The sequence below is a fragment of the Oryctolagus cuniculus genome, chromosome 5, assembly GCF_051225735.1.
Source record: "Oryctolagus cuniculus isolate XC-2025 breed Fujian yellow rabbit chromosome 5, ASM5122573v1, whole genome shotgun sequence".
NCBI classification, from domain to species: Eukaryota; Metazoa; Chordata; class Mammalia; order Lagomorpha; family Leporidae; genus Oryctolagus; species Oryctolagus cuniculus.
The window spans coordinates 3,939,425-3,962,844 of record NC_142871.1 but is presented as its reverse complement, the minus strand read 5'-3'; the positions used below and the strand labels follow the sequence as shown (position 1 = coordinate 3,962,844).

The following is a 23,420-nucleotide window of genomic DNA, read 5'->3' as shown; positions in this document are numbered from 1 at the left end:
ATTAATTAATTAATGTAGAATAGCATTCACACAGTCTGAAACTTGAACTTAAAATTTACTGGCTGTCAGAAGGAAATGAAGCCCAATATAAAAGAAAAGGATACTAGGACAAGATAAAGGGAGGGGCCAGAGAAGACAAGTGTCATGATTTGCATAGGAAGTATCTGCCACGTAGAAATCAAAAGAAATTGTAGCTAAAAGTGTTACCAGAGAAGCAAAGGGTCCTTGTATTCCCGCAAGAAAGAATTCAGGAGTGAGACAGAGAGCAGTGGAAAGCAAAATGGCAAAGTTTATTAGGGTAGGGACATCTGTAAGAACGGATGGGCACATTTCCTGAGAGAGAGGACCTGAGAGAGTGTGTAGGTTCACATTTAGGCTGGGGTTTTTAAGGGGATGGGTCTTGCCTTCCCACCTTTTCTCTCCTCCTCTCTTTCTTTTCCTCAGGAACAAAGGACTTGTTGGGTGTAAATAAGAAAAAGTCCTTTCTGAGTTTTTCCCCCTGAAGTTGTCAGACAGGGGAAGCCTGGGTGATGTCGCCCTGCCTTAGAGGAAGGATGGTTATCAGGCCAGGTAGAGGGGGCAGGACCCCCTGGCAGGTCATCAGGATCTGGGCGGGACCTGTAAGTGCAGATAGGCTGCACCTGGAAGGTTATCAGGTAGAAGGGTCAGGACTCCCTGGACGGTCATCAGGGTCTGGGCAGGACTTTGAAGTGCAAGATGCTGGGCTTCTGGAGCTTCCGCAGTGGGTGCTGGTCTTCAGGCCTTTCTCATACACACATAGGCTCAGTTTCTGACTTCCTACCTAACAAAAGTACAATAATTCATATCTGAATTGAACACTCTTACTAGATACAAGTTCAATGACAACATTCGTAATTTTACATACCAATAACAAAAAAATCACTTACATGTAACCAAATATGCAAATTTTAATGAATTAATGTGGATAAAATTCATGAGTACTATCTCACAATAAATAAACACTGTGCATGACTTTCACTCCAAAATTTCTGAGAGATTCTTGAGAATACTCAAACGACCTAAACACACTGCTTTCAGGGATTTAAAGATTCAATGTTGTAAAGGTAAACTTGCCCTCAAAATGTACTCTAGCTTCAAAGAAATCCTAAAAAAATCACAGCATATTTTCTTGGGCCAAGTGTGGAAACTGACAGGCAGATTGGGGCATTTTTATGGGAATAGATGTCCCAAGATAATGATAAAGTTAGAATCTTATGCTCACAAAGAACGAGTTTTACACAACTCAGTCTGTAATAGAAAGACACAGTGGATATGGAGAGGCAAACAGCAGAGGGGACAGAGGGAGATGCTGTTAAGTCCATGAAAGTGGACTGAAAAACCAGCCTTCTAAGTAGACATGTGAGCAGGCCCATTCATGAAGAAGATACACATGGCCGGTGGATCTTTCATATCATTAGGATCATAGAATATGGTACCTTTTGTAATAGTTTCTTTTATTTGGTATAACACTTCCAATGCCTGCACTTGCTTCAATGTGAATCAGAATTTCATTGCCTTTTTTTTTTTTTTTTTTTTGGCTAAAACATGTTCTCATTGTCTTACAGTGCCATGTTTTGTTTAACCACTAATCAGTGAATGGAACACTATGATGGTTTTGCAATCTTTTTATTCTGAAGTTTTGTGTCTTCTGTCTTTATGGAGAGAACCCATGTACAGTTGACAAAAAATCTTATGGGTAATGTGCAAGGCTTGAAGAAAAGCAATTTAAAATTCTAAGATATATAGTTTATTCCAAGCTGGGGTCATAGAAATGGTGACTCTGATCCACATGGTCCCTGATGTGGAGTGGTTTGACTCATAATTTTTCAACTTCATGATGGTGCAAAGATGATGGACATAATAGTGTTTCAAATTTTGAAGTTGGTCTTTTCCCAGTTTGAACATATGAGGCACCACACACATTCTCCATACTGGGCAGCAACAGCAAAGCTCAGATACCAATCAAGTCATGAGGAGAAGCAACCCATATTCCACATTGTCCTTTGACTCAAAGCCATGATGTTTGCCTGTTAGGGATTTTAAATGAATTTTTGACTTACAGATATATTTAGGTTATGATGGCTCTACCTGGACATAACCCCTTCATAAGTCCAGAATCATGTGTACATCTCTTACCATTTTCAGGAGAAACTTTACAAAATTAACCTTTTCAAAGAACTCAGTAAAGAAGGGGTCTTCTTGCATTTGAATCAGTCTTTTCAAACAACAAGAATCACATCCAACAAATATATTGAGCTCTTATTCTGTTAGAGTCACAGAACTCCTGGATTTAAGTCAAATGGAAAACCAGCCAAGAGCTGCAGATGAACAATGGGGAAAAATGGTGGAGAGAACTTGTGATGCAGAGCACAGCACAGCCAGTTTTCACAGGCAGATTGGGGACCAGTGCTTATCTCAAATGTCTGGAGGTTGACCCTTCCCTGAAGTTCTGTAACGTATTGATGATTAGTCTGTCTATCCAGCCCCTGCCTCTGCACCCACCATGTCTTTCATAAAGAACACACTATGCAATTGGAGTGCCTCTACTTTCATGTACTATGTCAGTCCTTCTCGCCTTTACAATGTTCATGGTCTTTTGTAGATGGCAATCCTGGTTGCCAGCATGCTCCATCAATAAAGTCTTTGAAGGAAAACAAGTTTCCCATGATTTCAGCCTATTAAAGAGCATTTGTCTACCTGGAATTAGAGTCCTTCTAGTTTCCTTATATGTTTTAGAATGTAGCTTTTTAATTAAAAAAAAAAAACTAATAATTTGTCTAGTTTTGAGAGCAAGAGTGACAAGTTGCTGCTACATATAACATCTAAATGGCAGTAAAATTCTATTACCATTCGTATTACTTTTTGCTAAAACATCCCTCAAAATTTTGTAACTCTGCATCTGCTTCTGTTTCAGGGCTAGTATTGTGGTTGCTGTGGGTTAAGCCACTTCTTGGGATGCTCTGTCAGCCCCTGTGAGTGCACCAGATGGAGTCCCAGTTCCTACACATCTAATCCAGCTTCTCCTGATGCCGTCTGGGAAGGCAGTGGATAAGGCCCATTTGATTGGGTCCCTGCCTCACATGTAGTAGACCAGGTTGAAATTCTTGGCTCCTTGTTTCATCCTGGCCCATCCCTGGTTGTGGTGGCCATATGAGCAGTGAACCAGCAGAACAAAGACCTCTCTCTCCCTCTATGTCTCTCTCTCTGACATTCTCTACTTCAAGTAAAAAAAAAATTTTTTTAAAGAAAAAAGAATATATTTATATTTCTCTTCATTTCTCTCCTCTTCCTGACCACATATTTGGGTATTTATCTGTGAATTTCAAAGCTTTTGCAGTTTCATATAAAAATTACATTTGTGTTTCACTTTTAAAATTAAAAACAACTATCCTTATAAGAATATATAACACTTTCAATAGATCCTGAAATATCTAAATCAAAATTTGATCATGTTGACATTGAATAGTAAATATATTTAATTTAAAGTAATAAATTTTGGAACTCAAGGTAGGCAATTTTCTGTAAAATTACAATAATTTTAAGGTAAATTGCTTTAATAATTCTTCAGAACAATAAGAAATGTAAGTTAAAAACAAATTCACACAAACAGGTACAAGATTGAAAATAAATATGTAATACAATTGTAACACCTAATTCAATTTATGTACTTGATATAGAGTTTAGTCATAGCAGATAGGATAGCTAATAATGCACGTCAACGATCCAATAGGTATTTTTTTTTTTCATGCATCTGGGTAGCATCTGAAAACTGAACTGTTTGTAGAACGAAGAATCATTCTGTGACTGACATGCCCCTCATTTGCGTGGGGGAGCAGACCTTTACAGTTGAATATCACACAATGAAGTCTCCAGTAATCCTCTTTCATATTGATCTGCTTCTGCATCCTGATGTTTTTTGAAAATGCTTCCTTCATTGTGCCATTGCTAGGTCATTGCAAAAGCTAGTGTTTGAATGACTTTACTTATCTGAAAATATCATTTGAGGAAGAAAACAAGTGAAGCATTTTCCAAATAACCTTGATCTCACCCAGACCCAAATTATAATCTTCCCTTTTCCTTAAGAGGATCTGACACGATAAGAACCAACGTTTGTGTTGCTCTTTGTTGTCATTGTTCTGCCTGGGCAGGTGAATAAATGAGGTCCGACAAATTGTATGGGCACCGGAGACAGCCAGAGGGCAGCTGAGACAGCTGATGACATGTCCTTGCCTTGTGATGACATCTCATTGAATGACAATAAGCTTCCTAGGGCCAGTCTGGGACATTATGCCAGCAGGAATGATGGCCGTATTGACTAACTGGCAGTACTGACAGTAGGAGATACCATTCCATCACCTGTGGGCTTGTCCTAGGCAGCACATTTTGGTTTCTCTTTGGTGGCTTCTCGCTTCTCCTCATCTGTCATCCTTACCCATCCCAAATTCTCCAGTCTTTATACTTTCTGTGAAGAAACTAGTTATCAAATATTTCATTTTAAATGGTGATGTGTGTGTTCAAATTTAGTCTACACAAAAGGACAATTGATCAAGATTTTGAAAGGAATCAGTCCTTTCTAATATGGTATTTATCATGTTATTATGTTCAGAGCACTGCACAAAAAAGAAAAAGGGAAAAAAGACTGTAAGTATCAGGAGTAATATTTGAAATGTACTGGAAAGATATCAATATTAAAGATGAGTGAGTTTATGAACATTATCCAGTACATAACTGACGTGTTAACATCCAGTATGCCCGACTCCATAAAAGCTGAAGTCCAGGAGCTCGCTCCTCCACAGGTATCTCTGTCCTCTGACCCTGCACCAGAGAGGCTACACCAGGATAGTATTACAGGCTCCCTAAATACCTTTTCATGTACAGAGAGAGTTGAAGCAGTCAGAGAGTGGGACTTCCCATGCCATGTGAGCCTGTTAACTTGCGTGATAATAAGTGCTTTTAGATTTGGCAGAATTTGCTTTCATTGTAAAATAAAATTTGTGCATGAGATTTTGAGAGAACAAATATGGATGCCATTCACTTCTAACTTCTCATATCTAAAGATGTATTTTCATTTATAGCTCAGTTTTGACTCTTTGAGTGATTTCAGATGAGTTTGTAATTTTAAGATATCCATTAGATAGTCTCCTAAACAGTGTCAAGTGATACAGATATTTCTCACTTCTACCTAAAATCGAGGGCAGTTTTATCTTCCAACTTTTATCACATTGCCATAGAAATATAGGTATGATGGCTTGTCTATGGCTGGAGTATTTTAATTATTAATACCACAGGGAGGCCGGCGCCGTGGCTCACTAGGCTAATCCTCCGCCTAGCGGCGCCGGCACACCGGGTTCTAGTCCCGGTCGGGGCGCCGGATTCTGTCCCGGTTGCCCCTCTTCCAGGCCAGCCCTCTGCTGTGGGCAGGGAGTGCAGTGGAGGATGGCCCAGGTGCTTGGGCCCTGCACCCCATGGGAGACCAGGAAAAGCACCTGGCTCCTGGCTCCTGCCATCGGATCAGCGCGGTGCGCCGGCCGCAGCGCGCCAGCCGTGGCGGCCATTGGAGGGTGAACCAACGGCAAAGGAAGACCTTTCTCTCTGTCTCTCTCTCTCACTGTCCACTCTGCCTGTCAAAAAAAAAAAACAAATACCACAGGGATACAAATGTTAAAGCATGCAAAAGTTAGAATAATCACACATTTATGGGCTTCACTGTGAAATGTAAACAAATTATTTCTCTATAGTTGTCTTTCCTAAACTTACTAAAATTCTGATTTATACTTAGTATGAAAAAAGTGTAATTGAGCATGCTACAAAAGAAATCAAGAAAATGGGATTCACTCTCATAACTTTTGAAATAACCGGATTTCTTCCCCCTCTTTAAATAACTAAATGTGTCATTAGAAGGGAACCTATTGTGACACTAATTATAAACTTTGATATCACTATAGTATTTTTAGATATGAATTAACTCAGGACTTAACATTCCTTGAAAACTTGCTTCAATAGTTTAGCACTGTGTCTGCTATGGTCAGGCATTTAAGAAGGTCAGAAATCACGCCATCCTCATCAATGTGGCCACCAAAAGCTGAACAACAAAAAAGTCAAAATGCTGAAGAAATGAGATTTGAGGTCAAAGCAATGCCTGAAAAATGGAGCACAGACAAACAGACAAGAATCAGATTCCCATGGTGGGCTCTCTCAGAAAACACTATGGCAGCTAGTCCTGAGTTGAGGGCCATGGGCCTGGAGAAGCTGAGTGTCTTGAATATCTCAGGTCTTATCTCAGAAGTGTTTTCACAACAGGGGAGATGGAAATCAGAACAACAGAGGGAATGTTCCTCATGACATAGCTACAGCAAACTACACACAACCTAACTCACAGCCAGAGGAACACAAAACCTCAGGGGAAAGGATAAGATATATACATACATATGTATCTTATATAGTTTCATTACCCCAGAGATTGCGAAATGATCACACCAGGAATTTTGAACAGCTATGATTACTATGCTAAAAAATCTAATGAAAAATGTGAATAGCATGCAAAAACAGATGGGAAATGAAAGTGGAAAGAAGCTATAAGAAAAGATCAAAATAAGGTGGCAGAAATAAAAAAAATACTGTAATAGTAATGAAGAATGCTTTTGAGGAGCTAGTATTAGACTGGATTCAGGCAAGTAAAGGCTCAGTGACCTTGAAAGATAGAAGTCAATAGAAGGTTCCACAACTGAAATGCAAATAGAAAATAATTTTATAGCTGTAATACAATAACCACAAAATATGAGACAATTTTAAGAGAGGCAGTCTATGCATAATGTGAATAACACTGGGAGAAGAAAACAGGAACATAAAATATTTGAACTAATAATTATATTTCTCCAAAACTAGGTGCAGACAGCAAACTATCTATCAAGGGACCCTTCGAAAATATCAAATAGGGTTTATTTTTAAAAATCAATACCTAGATTTAAACTGCAGAAAATCGAAGACAGAGATAAAATATTAAAATAAATCAGTGGAACAAAATAACTTGCATACAGAGGATTAGTGTAAAATTACATCAAACTTCTGTTTGGTCTCCAGGCAAGCAAAGAGAGAGTTGAGTAAAATATTTAAAGATTTTAAGTGTAGAACTTCCCATCTAGAATTATGTATCTCTTAAAATGATTCTTTAAAATGCATAGAGAGATCACTAGTTTCTGGAGAATTGAGAACAAATCAATGCCTGCAAGTTTGTCAGCCTGGATAAAATGAACCATATCTTTGAAGGATACAATCTGCTAAAACTCACACAAAAAGAAATAAATGATCTGAATAGGCTATATCTATTAAATACATTGAATCCATGGCTACTGACCTTCTAAACAGAAATTACCAGATGGGTTCTTTGAGGGAATGAATTCTTCCAAATATTTAAAGGAGAAATAATGAGAATTCTTTATGATATATTTCATCAGACAAGGGCAAACTAGACATTTTCAAATTCATTCAATGAGGCTTTAATTACCCTGCCACCAAAGCCAGACAAACTCATTACAAGGAAAGAAAACTAAAGATGAATATGTCTCATCAACAGAAATCCAAAACATGCAACTTCACAATGTATTAAAAACTAAGTACCTCAACCAAATAGAATTCATCCCAAGTATGCAAGGTCGGCTCAAGATTAGAAAATCAGTTCATATATTTGGGCACATCAAGAGGCTATAGAAGAGCAAATGATCATGTCAATATTCGTGGAAACAGCACTTGATAAAACTGTTGGTAAACTTGGAAAAGAGAGGAACTCCCTCAATTTGATAAAGAATGCATAAAAAAACCCAAAAACATGATGCTAATATATTTAACTTGAAACTTTATCTGTAACAAAAATAAATATTGTGGTAAAATATCTTTATAATCTTGAAATAAAGATTTTCTAAACAGAACTAATGAAGCTTGCATTAGCTAGTTCAGGCTGCTAAAGCTATGAGGGCTATGTTGTTTAAACAACTGAAATTTATTTTCTCACAGTTGTATAGATCTGAGAGCACACACTGTCGGGTCCTTGTGTGGACTCTGTTCCAGCCTTAAACATTGATTCATTCTTGTGGCGGCTCAGCCAGAGAAGCAGCAGCAGAGCTGGTTCTCCAGGGACTCTTCCTACAAGGTTGCCAATTCTACGAGGCCAAGTCCCCACGCGTGAACTCTTCTATCCCTAATTACCTCCAGAAGTCTCATCTCCAAAAACTGCTCATTAGTGCTCAGGGTTCTGAAGCATGAACTGAGGAGGGCAGGGGTGGCACCCTGTAGCCAAGAATCAACCAGGAAGGAAATCTTTGAGGGAATTTCGTCCATCAGAATCCACCAAAGGAGGAATGAAAGGCAACCCATAACTGCGGGAAGCTATTTCCAAGAGATACACTTGGCCATGTCCAGGGTGTATAAACAGATCTTCCGTCACAAAGAAAAGACAGACAACTCAATAGGAAAATAGGCAGAAGATTATATCCAAATGACCGAAAAACATAAAAACTACTGAACACTATTTTTCAACAGAGAAAAGTGAACTGAAATCAAAATAGACTCTCCGGCTTACAGGATGGCAAAAATGAAAAAGACAAACGATATCGAGTGTTGACAATGCTTTGATTCTCACTGCTCTTAAGCAGATTCTTAGGTTAATCAGCAGGCCCACTCTCCTCAATTCCTTTTAAGTGGAAGTAAGAAGGAAGTAATGGATTTTGGAAGATCTATTGACTTCTAGGGTTCTCTCTTAGACCATATGATTCTGATATTTTGTTAATTTAATATGCACAACCTGAACATCTCCCATAAGCAAGCCATCAAGTGCCTAAGAGGAAGAAAAACATATTTGCCATCATTCATATCTCTTAAGAGCTGTCTAAATCATGAGGATTTATGAACTAGATACAAATACAGCACCTAAACCCATATATTTATTTACAGAAGTGTTTAAGACTTGGAGAAGATATTATCGTTTCCAAAATGAGAAATAAAAATGCACTCAGCCAAGATATGAACATTAAGTTTCTACCAAACTTAATAGTATATCAACTTCATTAGGGGATAAACTGTGTATTCATCAAAATTGTATTACACATGAAGATAATTAGTTTGAGATTTCTTAATGGTGCAGGAAGAAAAAATCGTAGTTGGGCCGATGTTTAGCCTAGGAATTAAGATGCCACTTTGTCAAATGCCATCCCAGAGTATGGGTTCAAGGCCAATTCTCTCCTGAATCTAGCTACCTGCTAATGCACACCCATTATAATACCACACACAATCTTCAGCTATATTGACTATTTCCAGCTTGCATTGGTTCCAAGTTGCAAAGTCTCTATTCTTACAATTTTCCCCTAAATGGCAGTGGGGGAGGGGCATGAACAGCATGTGAAATGGGACTTTGAGTGGCACACAGGAAGGGGTGGTCTAGCAAAGAGGAGGGTGTATAAGCAGCAGGGACAGGGGCTGTCACACAATGGGGCAGGGCTGTAGCAGGCTGGGCTGCTGAGCAGAGCTTGGAAAACCACAGCTCCTCTTGCTAGTGCTACCTGCCTGCCGACATCAATTTTAATAAAGATCTGTTCTGGTTGTGAAATGTTATTGTGTAGAAGTTTACCTAAATAGGCATTAAATAACTAAATTTTCAAATATTCTAAAAACATTTTGTACTTTCAAAAATGTTTATATATATATCTGTATATCTATATCAATCTCTTTGGAATTTTCTTTCCACCTTTTTGGCACATTTTATTTATGCATGTTATTAATTATTATGAGTGTTTCAGGTCATTCATTAATAAAATATGGCATTTCTTTGGCAAGAAAATCCTATTAATGGTTTGCTATAAAAGCCCTATAAATGGAGTTCTAAGTACTTTATCAGCTTCCTGTCCTCTTTTTGAATGACAGCTTGAATCATTAAAAGCAGTCAGCACTAAAATGATTTATTTCCATCTAAATAGAGATTACTTGATTTAATTAAGTACGCTGTGTGTTTCTCGATTGCCACAAAGTGGTTCCTGCAAACTTCTGACTCATTGCTTAGTGTTCTCCTGGCCTCAGTGGGATACTGAGAGGATTCAGGTTTTAGAACTTTTAGCTCTACCTTGCAAATGGCTTTAAAAATTTAATAACTCTTCAGAAATTCTGTGTAAGCTTATGAAATTTTTATACTTCCTGGTCACTTTTTACATGAAAGTTACCATGCTTTCAAATATCTCTGTGTATATAAGCATCAAAACACAGAGTCTAATAATGACCCCACAAACATTAGGATGTACACTTGAAATATCTCTTGGCATTTGTTCATTAAACTAATTCTTTTTTATTATCTGTACAAAGGAACAATTTTTATGTTTGCAACTCTCATTTTTCAGGTTTGAAATTTAAAAATGTACCAGATTCACAATCAAAAATAAAATTTGCAGTTTTCATACATTGGCTTTCCTGTATTTCACTGAATCTCTTGTATTATAAAATCATCCAGGTATTCCTGAAAGTCATATTTCCCCTGAGCATGACCATATATTCCTTCTCTTATCTTCTCTTTGGCTACTAGATTGCAGGGATTTGAAGTCAAGGCAGACAGAAGCATGGTTGATAGAAGTCCAGGGGATACCAGCACCTACAAGTGTGGGTAGCAATTGAGAGCTCTGAAGTCAAATGACCTTAGTGTGAAAACCAATGTTGTCACCCCTACCTATGAGTCTCCATGCTTGCTTCTGTAAAATAACAATTATGAAGCTACAAGTACCATGTATTGCAAGGAATAAGCAGGTTACTTACTGCAAATTATTCAGTGCAGCTCTGGCACCCAGTAAACACTCAATGATTGTTGACTTTTATGAGCCGCAATTGACTTTGCACCGTTTTATGCTGGGCTTTTACCCTTTATGTACATCATCTCCCATTTGCACCATATCTTTGCAAGATAAACAGTGTACCCCTCTTTTACAGGCAATAAACCAGGGCTATGAAATGATTTGCCAAAGATCTTAGAGGGAATGAATGCTAGAGGTCAATCCAGGGCTAAACCTTAAATCCTCAATGTTATCGTTCTTATATCATCCCTTCAGATAAAGAAATTAGAAAAACAAACAAAAACTGGCATTGGATGCTCCAAATAACATAGAAAACCTGAAATGTGGTATATTTCAAAGATGAGAGGGGAAGCAGACTGATAACCAAAGGGAAGTTGGCAATGCTTGAATGGCCTGGCCAGAGCCCACAATGTCACTGAGGTGCGTCAGACAACCACCAAGGACTCTTGTCCAAGTGCACTACAGTGGGGATGGAGCGCCCAGCGTCAAGCAGTCCACAGCTGTGCAGCCACACTCCCCTGTGTGGGAGCTCTCACCAGCTCCCTGATGGTTAGGAAAGAGCCTCTGGCTTTCAGCACTGTTTAGGGTATGAGGCTCCTTCTGCCTCATTTTTGGAGAAGGCTGCAAGACACATGCTTCTGCTCTCTAAAATCTTGATGGATCAGTTGCAGGTACAAGTGCACGAAAGAAGAAACTTGATTTTCAACCTCATTGCTTCTACAGTCTTACTCTCAGCTGATGACATGAGTTTATATTTCTCTGATAAAATACTAGCAAATAGAAGAGCTTTCCACAAAACTATCCATCAAACACACACACTTTAATAGAATCTCACTCACATGCTGATTTCTCAGTCCGTGTCCAGAGATAAATAACCCATGCTCCTTTATTTAAGCCAACTCCATTACTTGTGCGCAGTTGTCACCCAGTCAAAGCTTGCCACAAGAGCTCCAGGCCTGGCCTCATCAAACACTGCTTCCTCATATGGAAGGAAGATAAACAACTGAAGAAGGACAGTAGAGATGGCCTGTCCTCACAGCTCCCTAGTCCTAGTTCTGTTTTATTGCATTAAACCTCTGAGTCAGTCGTGTGCTCATTGAAGCAAAAGAAAAATTTCTAAGACTCCAACCATTCTATTAACATATATGGAATTAATTCAAATTTACTTCTTGCTAAATATTTCAACTATAAGGGGAAAATAATTCATAAATATCTTGCGAGGATGTAAAATGTAATTTTAATAAGTAAATTCCTCTTGATTTCCTAACTTTGTGAACATGAAAAATTTCCCCACTAACATTTGTACTCAAAATTTTATCAAAATTAATTTTTGTCTATTTTCTGGATTGTTAAGATATCTGAGAACAATATAGCATGGTATGTAGTTTCATTAACGATTTACAAGAAAATGAAGGGATATGGATACACACACACACACACACACATATATATATATGTAATCTCTTACATCTATATACATATGATGGTGGTTAAGTTTTTGAGTTATCCTTGTCTTCTGGAAAATCTGAGAAGAGCAAGTTGAAATAAACAATCTTTCATTGTTATGAAATTTTTGAGAAGATATGAAATTTCCAAATGTTACCCAAGAACAAAGAAAGAGAGTAATGGATTTGTGGATGAAGCCTTAACGACACATAATGTGGTGAAGACAGGGAGGGAAGTTAGAGAGCTGTGTCTCACATCAGAACTAGCACTAACTGCAGGGGATTTCTGAGAGATGAAGGGAAAAAAGACATTGAACAACAGAACAAACAATCCAATTAGGAAATAAGCAAAGGGCCAAAATAGATGTTTCCCCCTTTTACAGATTTATTTATTGGTTTATTTGGAAAGGAGGGAGGTGGAGAGAAGAGAGAGAGAGAGAACGAGAGCAAGAGCAAGAGAGCTGAGACTAGGCCAGGCTGAAGTCAGGAGCCTGGAGCTTCATCCAGGTCTCCAAGATGGGCAGCAGGAAATCAAGTGCTTGAGCACGTTCTTCTGCTTTCCTAGACACATTAGCAGGAGATGAATCAGAAACAGAGTAGTCAGGACTTAAACTGGAACCTTGATATGGGAAGGGGGTATCTCAGAAGGCTGTGTCACCCATTGTGCCACAAAGTTGGCCTCTTGAATATGCAATTTTTAAGAGAAGTGGCCAACAAACACATTAACAATGTTCAGGATCACTAACCATCAGAAAAACACAATTAAAAACCACAGTGAGGTATCATCTCAGGTCACTTAAAATGGTTATTATCAAAAAGACAGGCAATATCTAATGCTGGCAATGTTGTGGAGAAAAGAGAACCCTAATACGGTATTGGCAGGAATGCATATTCGTACAACCATTATGGAAAACAGTGTGGAGATTCCTCAAAAAACTAAAAACAGACTTATCATATGACACAGCTATCCCACTTCTGATTATATTAAAAGAAAATGAAGTTGGTATATGAAAGAAATATTTGTTCTCCAATGTACATTACAGCCCAATCCACAACAGCAATGATATTGAATCAACCTACATGTCAATCAACTGATGACTAAAAAAAGAAAATGTGGAATAGATACTCATGATGGAATATTACATGGTCATTACAAGAATGAAATCCTGACATTTGCAGCAAAATGGATGGAAATAAACTTCATTATGTTAAGTGAAATACCATATTGAGAAGTACAAGCACCATGCTTTCTCTCATATGTGGAAGTAGGCATGCATGTAAATAGATGTTGGGTAGGTAGATAACATGTAGATTCCATATACTTGATACATATGTAGATTTTTATATTTCATCCTTAATGATTTATACTCCTTACATGACAATATGCTAATCTGTCCTCATTTTATGGTCTTTTTCATGAGTCTCATATTGTGTGAATTACCAACGGCAAAAGGAAGACCTTTCTCTGTCTCTCTCTCACTGTCCACTCTGCCTGTCAAAAAAAAAAAATCTATCTCTTCTCTCAGTGTATGTGTCTACACATAATGTTTACAAATGAAGAAAGTATGGCAAATGCTAAAAACGTATTACAAGTCCTGTCACTACTTCCCAGCTAGCCTCCCGCTACACTCCTGCGAGGCAGTAGTCGATGATCCTAATGCTTGGGTGTCTGACACCCATCTGGGAGAGCCAAATGGAGTTCCTGACTCCTGGCTTTGGCTTGGCCCAGGCCTGGCTATTGCCACCATTTAGGTGGTTAACCAGCAGGGGAATCATTCTCTCTTTTCCTTTTTGTCTCCCCCCTTGTCACTGTGATTTTCAAATAAATAAATGAACTTAAACAAGAAAATGTTAAAACATCTAACTTCAAACATTAGAATGAAGAAGCAAGATACGGAGAAAGACCAGCATGCCTAAAGTTATGAAAAGAAAGTTCATAGGAAAGAGGTTCTTATTCTTAACACCACTCATAATAAGATTATGTACATTTAAAATCACCCCAAATGCCATTTCTTTCCTGACAGATTGACAAAAATTCCCCATGACAAATAGTCTGATATCAAGGTAAAAAGAAAATATATATTCTTGTAGTCCTTGTGAGACTACAAATTACAACACTATTAAGGAACACAACAGACAATGTACAATTTTTAAAACATGGAATTATTGTACTTATCCAAGAAATTCAAAAGTTAGAATCTGTCTTATTTATGTATATATTCTATTACACAAAAAAGCACTTACACTTACAACTACATGCTTATCATTTGTAGCATGGCTATTTATAGCACAAGAGTATAAACAAGTGGCTGGTACTGTGCTGCAGTAGGTTAAGCTGCCACCCCATATACTGGCACCCCATACGAGCCCTGGTTCAAGTCCTGGCTGTTCCACTTCTGAACCAGCTCCCTGCTAACGCGCCTGGGAGGCAGCGGAAGACGGCTCAGGTGCTTAGACCCCTGCCACCCAGGTGGAAGTCCCAGATGAAGTTCCTGGTTAATGGCTTCGACCTGGCCCAGCGTCCCCTGCCACTGCAGCTCTTTGAGGAGTGAACCAGCAGATAAAAGATCTTTCTGCCTCTCCCTCTTTCCCTGTAACTTTGCCTTTCAAATAAAAAAATTACATCTTTAAAAAAGGAGTAGAAACAAAAAAAGGTTTTCTATCCTGCAACTTTGCCAAATTCTTCTATGAGTTTCATAATCTCTTGGGAGTCCTGTGGTTCCCAACAATCAGGATCACATCATCTGCAAACAAAGATAATCTGATTTCCTACATTCCCATTTGTATGCATTTGATTTATTTTCTTCTCTAATGGCTGTGGCTAAAACTTCCAGAATCATATTGAATAGTAATGGTGGCAATAGTATTTGTCTGGTTCCAGCTTTTCCCCAGTCAATATAATGCTGAGAGTGAGTTTGTCATATAAAGTTAGGTTCCTTCTATACTTACTTTACTCAAGGTTTTTAATCATGAAAGTATTTTGTATTTTATCAAATGCCTCTCTGCATCTATTGAGATAATCATATGTTTTTTATTCTTCAGTTTGTAAATATGCTGTATTCTGTTTGATTTGCATATGTTGAAGCATCCCTGTATATCAGGGATAGATTCCACTTGGTCCAGATGAATTATCTTTTTGGTGTGTTGATGGATTTGAATAGCTAATGTTTTTTTGAGGATTTTTTTTATTTGATAAGTAGAGTTATAGACAGTGAGAGAGAGAGACAGAGAGAAAGAGGTCTTCCTTCCGTTGGTTCACTCCCAAAATGGCCACTACGACTTGCGCTGTGCCGATCTGAAGCCAGGAGCCAGGTGCTTCTTCCTGGTCTCCCATGCGGGTGCAGGGGCCCAAGCACTTGAGCCATCCTCCGTTGCCCTCCAGGGCCACAGCAGAGAGCTAGACTGGAAGAGGAGCAAACAGGACTAGAACAGACACCCATATGGGATGCCAGTGCCACAAGGCAGAGGATTAACCAAGTGAGCCACGGTGCCGGTCTTTTGAGGATTTTTACATCTGTTCATCGAAGACATTGCTCTGGTTTTCTTCCTTTATTTGCAAACTTTATAGCTGATAAAGGGTTAATATCCAGAATGAATAAAATTTCAAGAAACTCAACCACAACAAAATAAGCAAACTAATCAAGAAATGGGCTGAGTATATGAACTGGCATTTTTCAGAGTATGAAATACTAGTGACCAACAGACCTATGAAAAATTCTGATTCACTAGCCATCATTGAAATGCAAATAAAAACCATAATGAGGTTTCACTTCACCACAGTGAGAATGGCTACCACCCAAAAATCAAAAATAACAAACGCTTGATAGGATGTGTGAAAAAAAGGTACCCTAATACACTGTTGGTGGGAATATAAACTACTACAGTTTGTGGAAGACAGTAAGGAGATTCCTCAGAAATCTGAAAATAGATCTGACATATGACCCAGCCATTTCGCTCCTGGAAATTACCCAAAGGAAATGGGATCAGCATATGAAAGAGTAATCCATATCTCCTTGATTACAGCAGATCAACTCACCATAGCTAAGAAATGGAATCACCCCAGTTGTCCATCAACTGATGATTGGATAAGGAACATGTGGTATATATACACGAAATGATACTACTCAGCCATAGGAAAGAAAAATTTCTTCTGAAACAAAATGGATGCAGTTGGAGACCATTATGCTTAGTGAAACAACTCAGCCCACAAGAGACTAATATCAAGTTTTCCCTGGTTTATCATAACTAATATAAAGAGTACCAAAAAATGAAATGTATAAAAATCAAATTGACACTTTGAGATTTGATAAGCTTTTATTTATATCCCTGTCTATACTCCTGAGAAACAGTAGTTTTTCTACTTACTATTTGTTGAATTTTTTTTTTATTTGGTGGAAGGTTAATCTTGTGACTGTAAAGTAAATTGGAAGTATGTCATTGCAAAAAAATAAAATAAAAATAAGGAAGTTAGGAGAAGGGAGAGTAGGAGCCAGCAAAAGAGGGTTTGGTGGGAATGACCATTATACTCTTAAAACTGTACATATGGGGGCTGGGGCTGTGGAGTACCGGTTCCCCATATGGCCGCTGGTTCAAGTCCCGGCTGTTCTACTTACAATCCAGTTCTCTGTTATGGCCTGGGAAGGGAGTAGAAGATGGCCCAAATCCTTGGGCCCCTGCACCTGTGTGGGAGACCTGGAAGAAGCTCCTGGTCCCTGGCTTTGGATCAGCACAGCTCTGGCCATTGCAGCCAAATGGGAAGTGAACCAGCATAAGGAAGACCTCTCTCTCTCTCTCTCTCTGCCTCTCCTTCTCTTTCTGTGTAAGTGTGATTTTCAAGAAAATAAATAAATATTTTAAAAAACTGTACATATGAAACGTTATTTTTTCCCATTGTAAAAAAAAAAAAAAAAATCGGGGCTGGCGCTGTGGCGCAGCAGGTTAATGCCCTGGCCTGAAGCGCCAGCATCCCATATAGGCGTCAGTTCTAGTCCCGGCTGCTCCTCTTCCAATCCAGCCCTCTGCTGTGGCCTGGGATAGCAGTAGAGGATGGCCGAAGTTCTTGGGCTCCTGCATCCATGTGGGAGACCTGGAGGAGGCTCCTCGCTTCGGATCAGTGCAGCTCCATCCTCTGTGGCCAACTGGGGAGTGAACCAGCAGATGGAAGACCTCTCTCTTGCATGCTTTTTCTCTCTCTCTCTCTCTGCCTCTCCTCTCTCTGTGTAACTCTGATGTTCAAATAAATAAATAAATCTTTTAAAAAATAAAAATAAATAAATAAAAATATCAAGAAAAGATAGTTTTAAATTTCAAAATAAATGAACCCCTATTCTAGGTAATACATTCAGAAAAATGAAAAAACAAAGCCACAGACTGGGAAGAATATTTGAAAATCATTCATCTGGGAAAATACTTGTTCCCAGACCAGTGAGGAGCAGTCATAACATGGTATCAGTGGGGAAGATGGAGAGCATGGGTTGTCTACCAATAGCTCAGCTCCGAGGGAAGGGGCCAGACAATGCATTGTCAGCACACGCTGGTTTTTATCAGCAGTGTTTACTGTGATGTTATATAGGGAGGATATGAGATGTGACTGTTTTGGGAGTACAGATAAAATAAAATTTCCATAAAATTGGGGCATTTAAGCTCAGGAAAAAGAATATTTTATGAGTCCTATGCAGAAAAGGAAAATTAAGTGGGAGGGACGCCCTCTGTAAAACCTTTCAGTTTCCAGTTTATTAGCCAAGATTGCCTAAAGAGATATCCTACCCCATGTGTTCAGCTTGGCCCAGGTGGGTTCCTGCTACATACGTGCAGAGTGAGAGAAGCAGGTGATGAGAAAAGCAATTAACAAAGCAGACCTCAAAATATGTCAGGAAAAGGACATGCTCTGTCTGCTTTGTGCTTATTGACAGTAATGCTGAGGGGAACCAAGCACATCAGAAGAATAAAAAGAATTTGTGAGCATTTTGACACCAAAGAAACTGCAAGACTCATTTTTTAAAATCCTGCGACAATTTGGTCAGTCTCAGAAATTAGCCTCACTCAAGCCTCCACAGTCAGGGAACAGCCTGCAAAGTCCCAGCCCCCAACGGGTGGCCACACACCTATCCCATGTCACTGACGATGTGCGGGGACAAGCACACGGAGACTGTGGTGGGCAGCAAGGCGGGGACGTGCGCACAGAGACTGTGGTGGGCAGAAAGGCAGTCGTTTCAGATATCAGGAGCCACTCTAGTGGAGAACTCCCCACACCCAGAGGGACACCTTCCCACTGTCTTCTGAGCAAAACTGCCACAGAAAGGCGTCTCTTCAGCAAAAGGGAGCTTTTCTTGTTACTGCTTGGTCACTGTGTGTACTGGATAAGGGAGGGCAGGAAATGCCAGCATCTTTTAAGTTCCTCTCTCTGTAACTCTGCCATTCAAATAAATAGATAAATATTTTTTAAAATATTAGATCTCAAGTCCTATTTAAAAATGTTCATGGGAAGCCATTGTTATTTAAAAATTGTATATTTAAAAATTCACAATAAACTTAACTTTTGATTCCATTTCTCTGAGTTCACGTGTATGAACACAAGACTTACAGACCATTCAAGATGCCATTTCAGAGGCATGGTTGACAATGCCACTCAGGACGCAGATGCAGCTGACACAGGTGTATGACAGGCACATGCTACTTACATCCCTGGATTACATACCAATCTCTGCCTCTGCTCTGGAGTCCTGTGGTTCCTGTTCTCCTCCCTGCCCAGTTTCCTCCACAACCTGCACTGCCATATAGGAGACAAAATCTTAGTAACACGGCTGTGTATCCTCTGCTGGAAAGGAAGCGTGAGGAGGGGTGCACCTTGCTTTGTTCAGTGCTGACCCCAGGGTGAGGATCCGCGGTGCCTGCTTGTGTCATGTATTTAGTGGATATTATCAAGTACGACACAGGCATGTTGAGCAATGGGTCCATGGAAAGGAGAAAAAACAAACACTTCCTTTCATCTTCACTGTTCTATTATTACATGTTTTGTCATAAGGCAGTCAGCAGTTTTCAGGGATCTCTGTGGTGTGCACCTGAAATCCCATGATTCCTATTCCCTTACCAAACACATGCAACATCGCAGCACACCTGTGCTCTACCTGTTCAGAATCTGTGCATAGGCAGAGCCAATGTTGTAAGTACTAAACCAGCACAGTGCTTTAAAAAATGCTTCCTGTTTCTCAAAGGTCTTTTACTAAGCTCCAAATTCATGCCAGTTACTATCAAGGGCACTGAGAGTACCAAAGGAGAAAGGACATGGTCTCTTTGAGACCGACAGAGCTCTGGAAAGCTGGGCATGAAGCAAATCAATTTGGGTCACTGGGATCTGTTATGACACAGAGGTGTGATGAGGAACGAATAAGGGTGGGCAAGAAGAGGGGTTGGGAATCAGGAAAACAGCAAATTAGCACAGAAAAATTGATGGTAAACTTGGCCGGATTGCTCTTGAGGAGCCACGACCGCCCTGACCATACACCCCAAAGTTCTTAGGACCCACAGGCTCTCAGCTCAGTGGCAGCCACCCCTGTTCCCTGGGATGAAGGAACCTCTACCGCCACCACCTCCTCCACTTCCTCTCTCCCTTCCAAACGCCGTGCAGCCCCAGCTAATTTGTAAACCCTGTTCCACGTACACCACCAGCCATTTCACAAGAAATCGCACAGACTAATTATACTCAGTGTGAATCATCATCCTCAAGTTAGAAAGTGATTTTTCTCTAAGGTTTGGCTGTCTTAATGCATAAGCAAAGGGCTATAGAAACTGGAAAATAAGTTGACAGTGGGAATGGGTTGCTGAAGGTAAGAAAGAGAAATTATGTGGGGCCAGAGAACATTTCTGGGCACTGCTAGGATTGCATCAAGCAGCAGCTGCTTTCTCTGCTGTTGGTGGAATCTGAGGCCACACTGTGTGGGAAGCAGTTCAGGTGTAGGGAATCCTGACTTGCCCATCCATGGACACTTGCCTATCAGTGTCCACTTCAGGGGAGCCTGGTAGAGATCCCTGATGGCCTTAACCACACAGGTCCAGACTGAGCTTGGTTTATGTTAGGACAGTTGTTTCCATGTGGGGAATTGCAATGATCCAAACGAAACTGATTTCTCCCCTCTCTCCAACTGGTAGCACATGGTCTCGATTACAAATACTCTTGAGTGCCTTTTTTAAATCCACACATCTTTCTGCACAGAAACTAATGGTCCATTGAGTCAGGAGCCCTGCATGTGACAATGGCTGGTACCAGATGTTCCAGAGGAAAGCACAAAACCCCCAAGATGAAACTAATCATAAGAAAAGAACCAAGAACAGGGAGAAATCCTTTCTGACCTCAGGTGGAGATCAACTGCAGGTCTTTAAGCAGGAGGATCATTACTGTTAGAAAAACTTCGCATTGACAAGTGCTGCTGCGAACCAGTATCTCCTACAAATTAAGCCAAATGCATTATGAACAGTTGGTGACTATTAGCAGTTACTACAGTTTTCGACAGTCTTTGACAATTTTCTTCAACTCTTACCATGTTAATTATGTGTTAATCACTGCCTAAACAAGGCAAATAATGAGACTTGTTAATTTGCCACTATCAATGGAATAAGGATAATACTGAAAGTATTGCACAAAATAAAAACGTTTCAGAGAACTGTGTCCCCTAAATATTATAATAATGAGGCCCCCAGGATGTTCTGAGAAAATTATAATAACTAATGTAGACTATAAAAGAATTCATGCAGAAATGTGTCCACTTTTCTTGCCATGTAACTTAAAAGGTCAGGATTAGAAGGATGCTGCATTTGCTATGCAAAAGTTCTTATGAGATGTACCCCTCTACAGCCATCAAAATTTTAGAATTATATTTATGAAAAAGTAGCTATGAAAACACATACAACCTGACTCACTCCACATGGTCAGTCTTGAGCTACATAACCAGGTACATTTACACTTGTTTGTATATGATCCTGGTAGGATATCACATTAACAAAGATCTCCTAGGATAGAAAGAATATTTGTTAGTTTCATTTTTCTTTCTTCTTCTTTTTTAACTTTCTTTTTTGCCTGCAAAAATCAACTATCACATTTTAGTTTGGAATCTATGAGATATTTTACTAAGTATATTCCAACACTGCATTTGTTTTAAACAAGAAGCTAAAGATAGGCAGACATCTTCTTCAACAATTTCCTTTAGACTGGAGGAGACAGGTTAGAATTTTTCTAAAGATCTTTAACAAACTCCAAGAGAGAGAGAATAAAGAGAAAACAGCAAAGAAAAGACAGGAGACATAAAAACAGTCAGGCTTTCAAAGTGCAGGTTTCGTAGCCCATAATAGCTACTTTCCAAGCCTGCAGACTGTGTTTTGGCCGTCATCCTGTCTTGTTCTAGCCCCAGAGGTCTTGCACAACTATTCAGGCAGCATGCTGTGGTGCCTGCACTTTCAGCTCTGGGAGAAGATCCCATCTTATTTTCAAATGCACGCAAAGGATCTTCCAGTCATCCCAAATTCTTCCCTGCATCCAGTAAAAAAAAAAAAAAAAAAAAAAATCACCAGTTCAAGTAATGGGCTCTTTTTCCCCTTTGCTTTTTCCCGCTTTTCCATCCCACACTTCTGTCTCTCTGCTCCTTAGACTCTTCTATACCGTGGCGGAAAAAAAATAAGAGTTCAAAGCTCATTTTTCCCACAGCACAGATCCATGATCTTGAGCAGATTGCTTATTCTTCCCAATTCCCGGTTTTCTTTCCTGAAACCTAGAGATAACAGTCTCTGAATTAGAGACATTTGGTCAAGATCCAATGATAATGTTTGTTACTTGCTTCCCACCAAGTCCAGTAAAGTCTGATAAACTGAATTATCAGACGCCTTCGTGACGTTTATAGAACTGAGTCAACAGGGATTCTCCTCATGACACTTGTCTGAAGGCTTCTATGATTATTATCTTGTCCAGTTCTTGACTGTTGCTTTTAGCATGAGGACTGTTCATGAGTACTCAGAGTTTAGGTGACCACACAGCCTTAGTCTGGGTGATTGAATGTGGAGTTTTTCAAATGGAGAGAAGGGACATAGGAGTCTCCATCGGAAGAGTATACACCAGAGAGCTCTCAGCCACCACTTTATTAGAGGGTATAAGCAATTCTACAAGCTATCAACTACAGTAGACACAGAAACACATTAACAAAGCCTACCATACGAACAGGAAAAACCTGTATTCTGTGACAAGAGACAGCAAGCTGATCCCTATCATGCAATACGAGGATCCAGAATCTTAGCTTTGATCTTGAGTTCCTGAAACCAGTATTCACCGTTAGTTACAGATTACTCATCCTGCTGCCTTCTGCTGCCACATTGTGTTGGGAGGATGTGCCCTCACCCAGCCTGCATAGACAGAGACCGAATGCAGCAAGTCCTATTCGAGGGGAGTGTGCTCCCCTGAGAACGTTTTGGCAGTAACCTCCACATCCCCCTTTCCTTTGTTTTAATCAAAGCTCTTAGGTTTCAGGATACTAGTGTAGAGGTACAAGATATAAGTCATGTTCCAAAAAGACATAGGCGTACTATCACCAGCAACGGTACTGCAAAGGGAGTAACCAATTTAACCAGGATCCCAATTGCCGTCACTTGGGTTGAACATGTAAATGATACACCTCCTCTTTAATTTTGTCAATTTCTTTTGGTATAAGGGTAGAATTATCTGAAATATTGAAGCAACATAATCCAAGAAATTGTTGACATCCAATATGATGCTTAAGCAGTAAATAATCAATAGCAGCATGATTTTGTAAAAAACACCTTCAAGAATTTGACTTAATTGAGTGATCCTTTTGACTCTTAGACCTGTCAGTATGAACTGAAATTGATCACTTGGACTAGTGAGATGGCATTGGTAATTATTAAAAGATAAGGCAACAGTGGTGGTATTGGCAATCTTTTCTAAAATACAGGCAAGCTCCCACAGGATGACGGGAAAGAACAATTTCAAACACAAGAGAACAACACATGGCTTCTTATAGGTATCTTGACTTCAGGAGTAGCAGTCATTAGAATTATTAGACAATACTAGCCAACAAGGAGGGGAAAATATAATAATTAATAATATAATATAATAATATAATATATAATA

The 23,420-nt window shown here is 39.4% G+C and overlaps 1 long non-coding RNA gene across 4 annotated transcripts in view; it reads left to right on the top strand.

The window, feature by feature from the left end:
• LOC103349951 (uncharacterized) overlaps window positions 1–23,420 on the top strand; it is a 73,519-nt gene that overhangs the window by 27,037 nt on the left and 23,062 nt on the right. Inside the window, exon 4 of one of the 4 annotated variants that reach the window (XR_007923122.3) lies at window positions 8,032–10,459. The exons of 2 other annotated variants lie outside the window; for them this stretch is intronic. This is a non-coding gene — a long non-coding RNA (uncharacterized LOC103349951). Of the gene's footprint in view, window positions 1–2,935; window positions 3,274–8,031; window positions 10,460–23,420 lie in introns of those variants that run through there. One more of the 4 variants, XR_007923123.3, reaches the window with a different exon arrangement.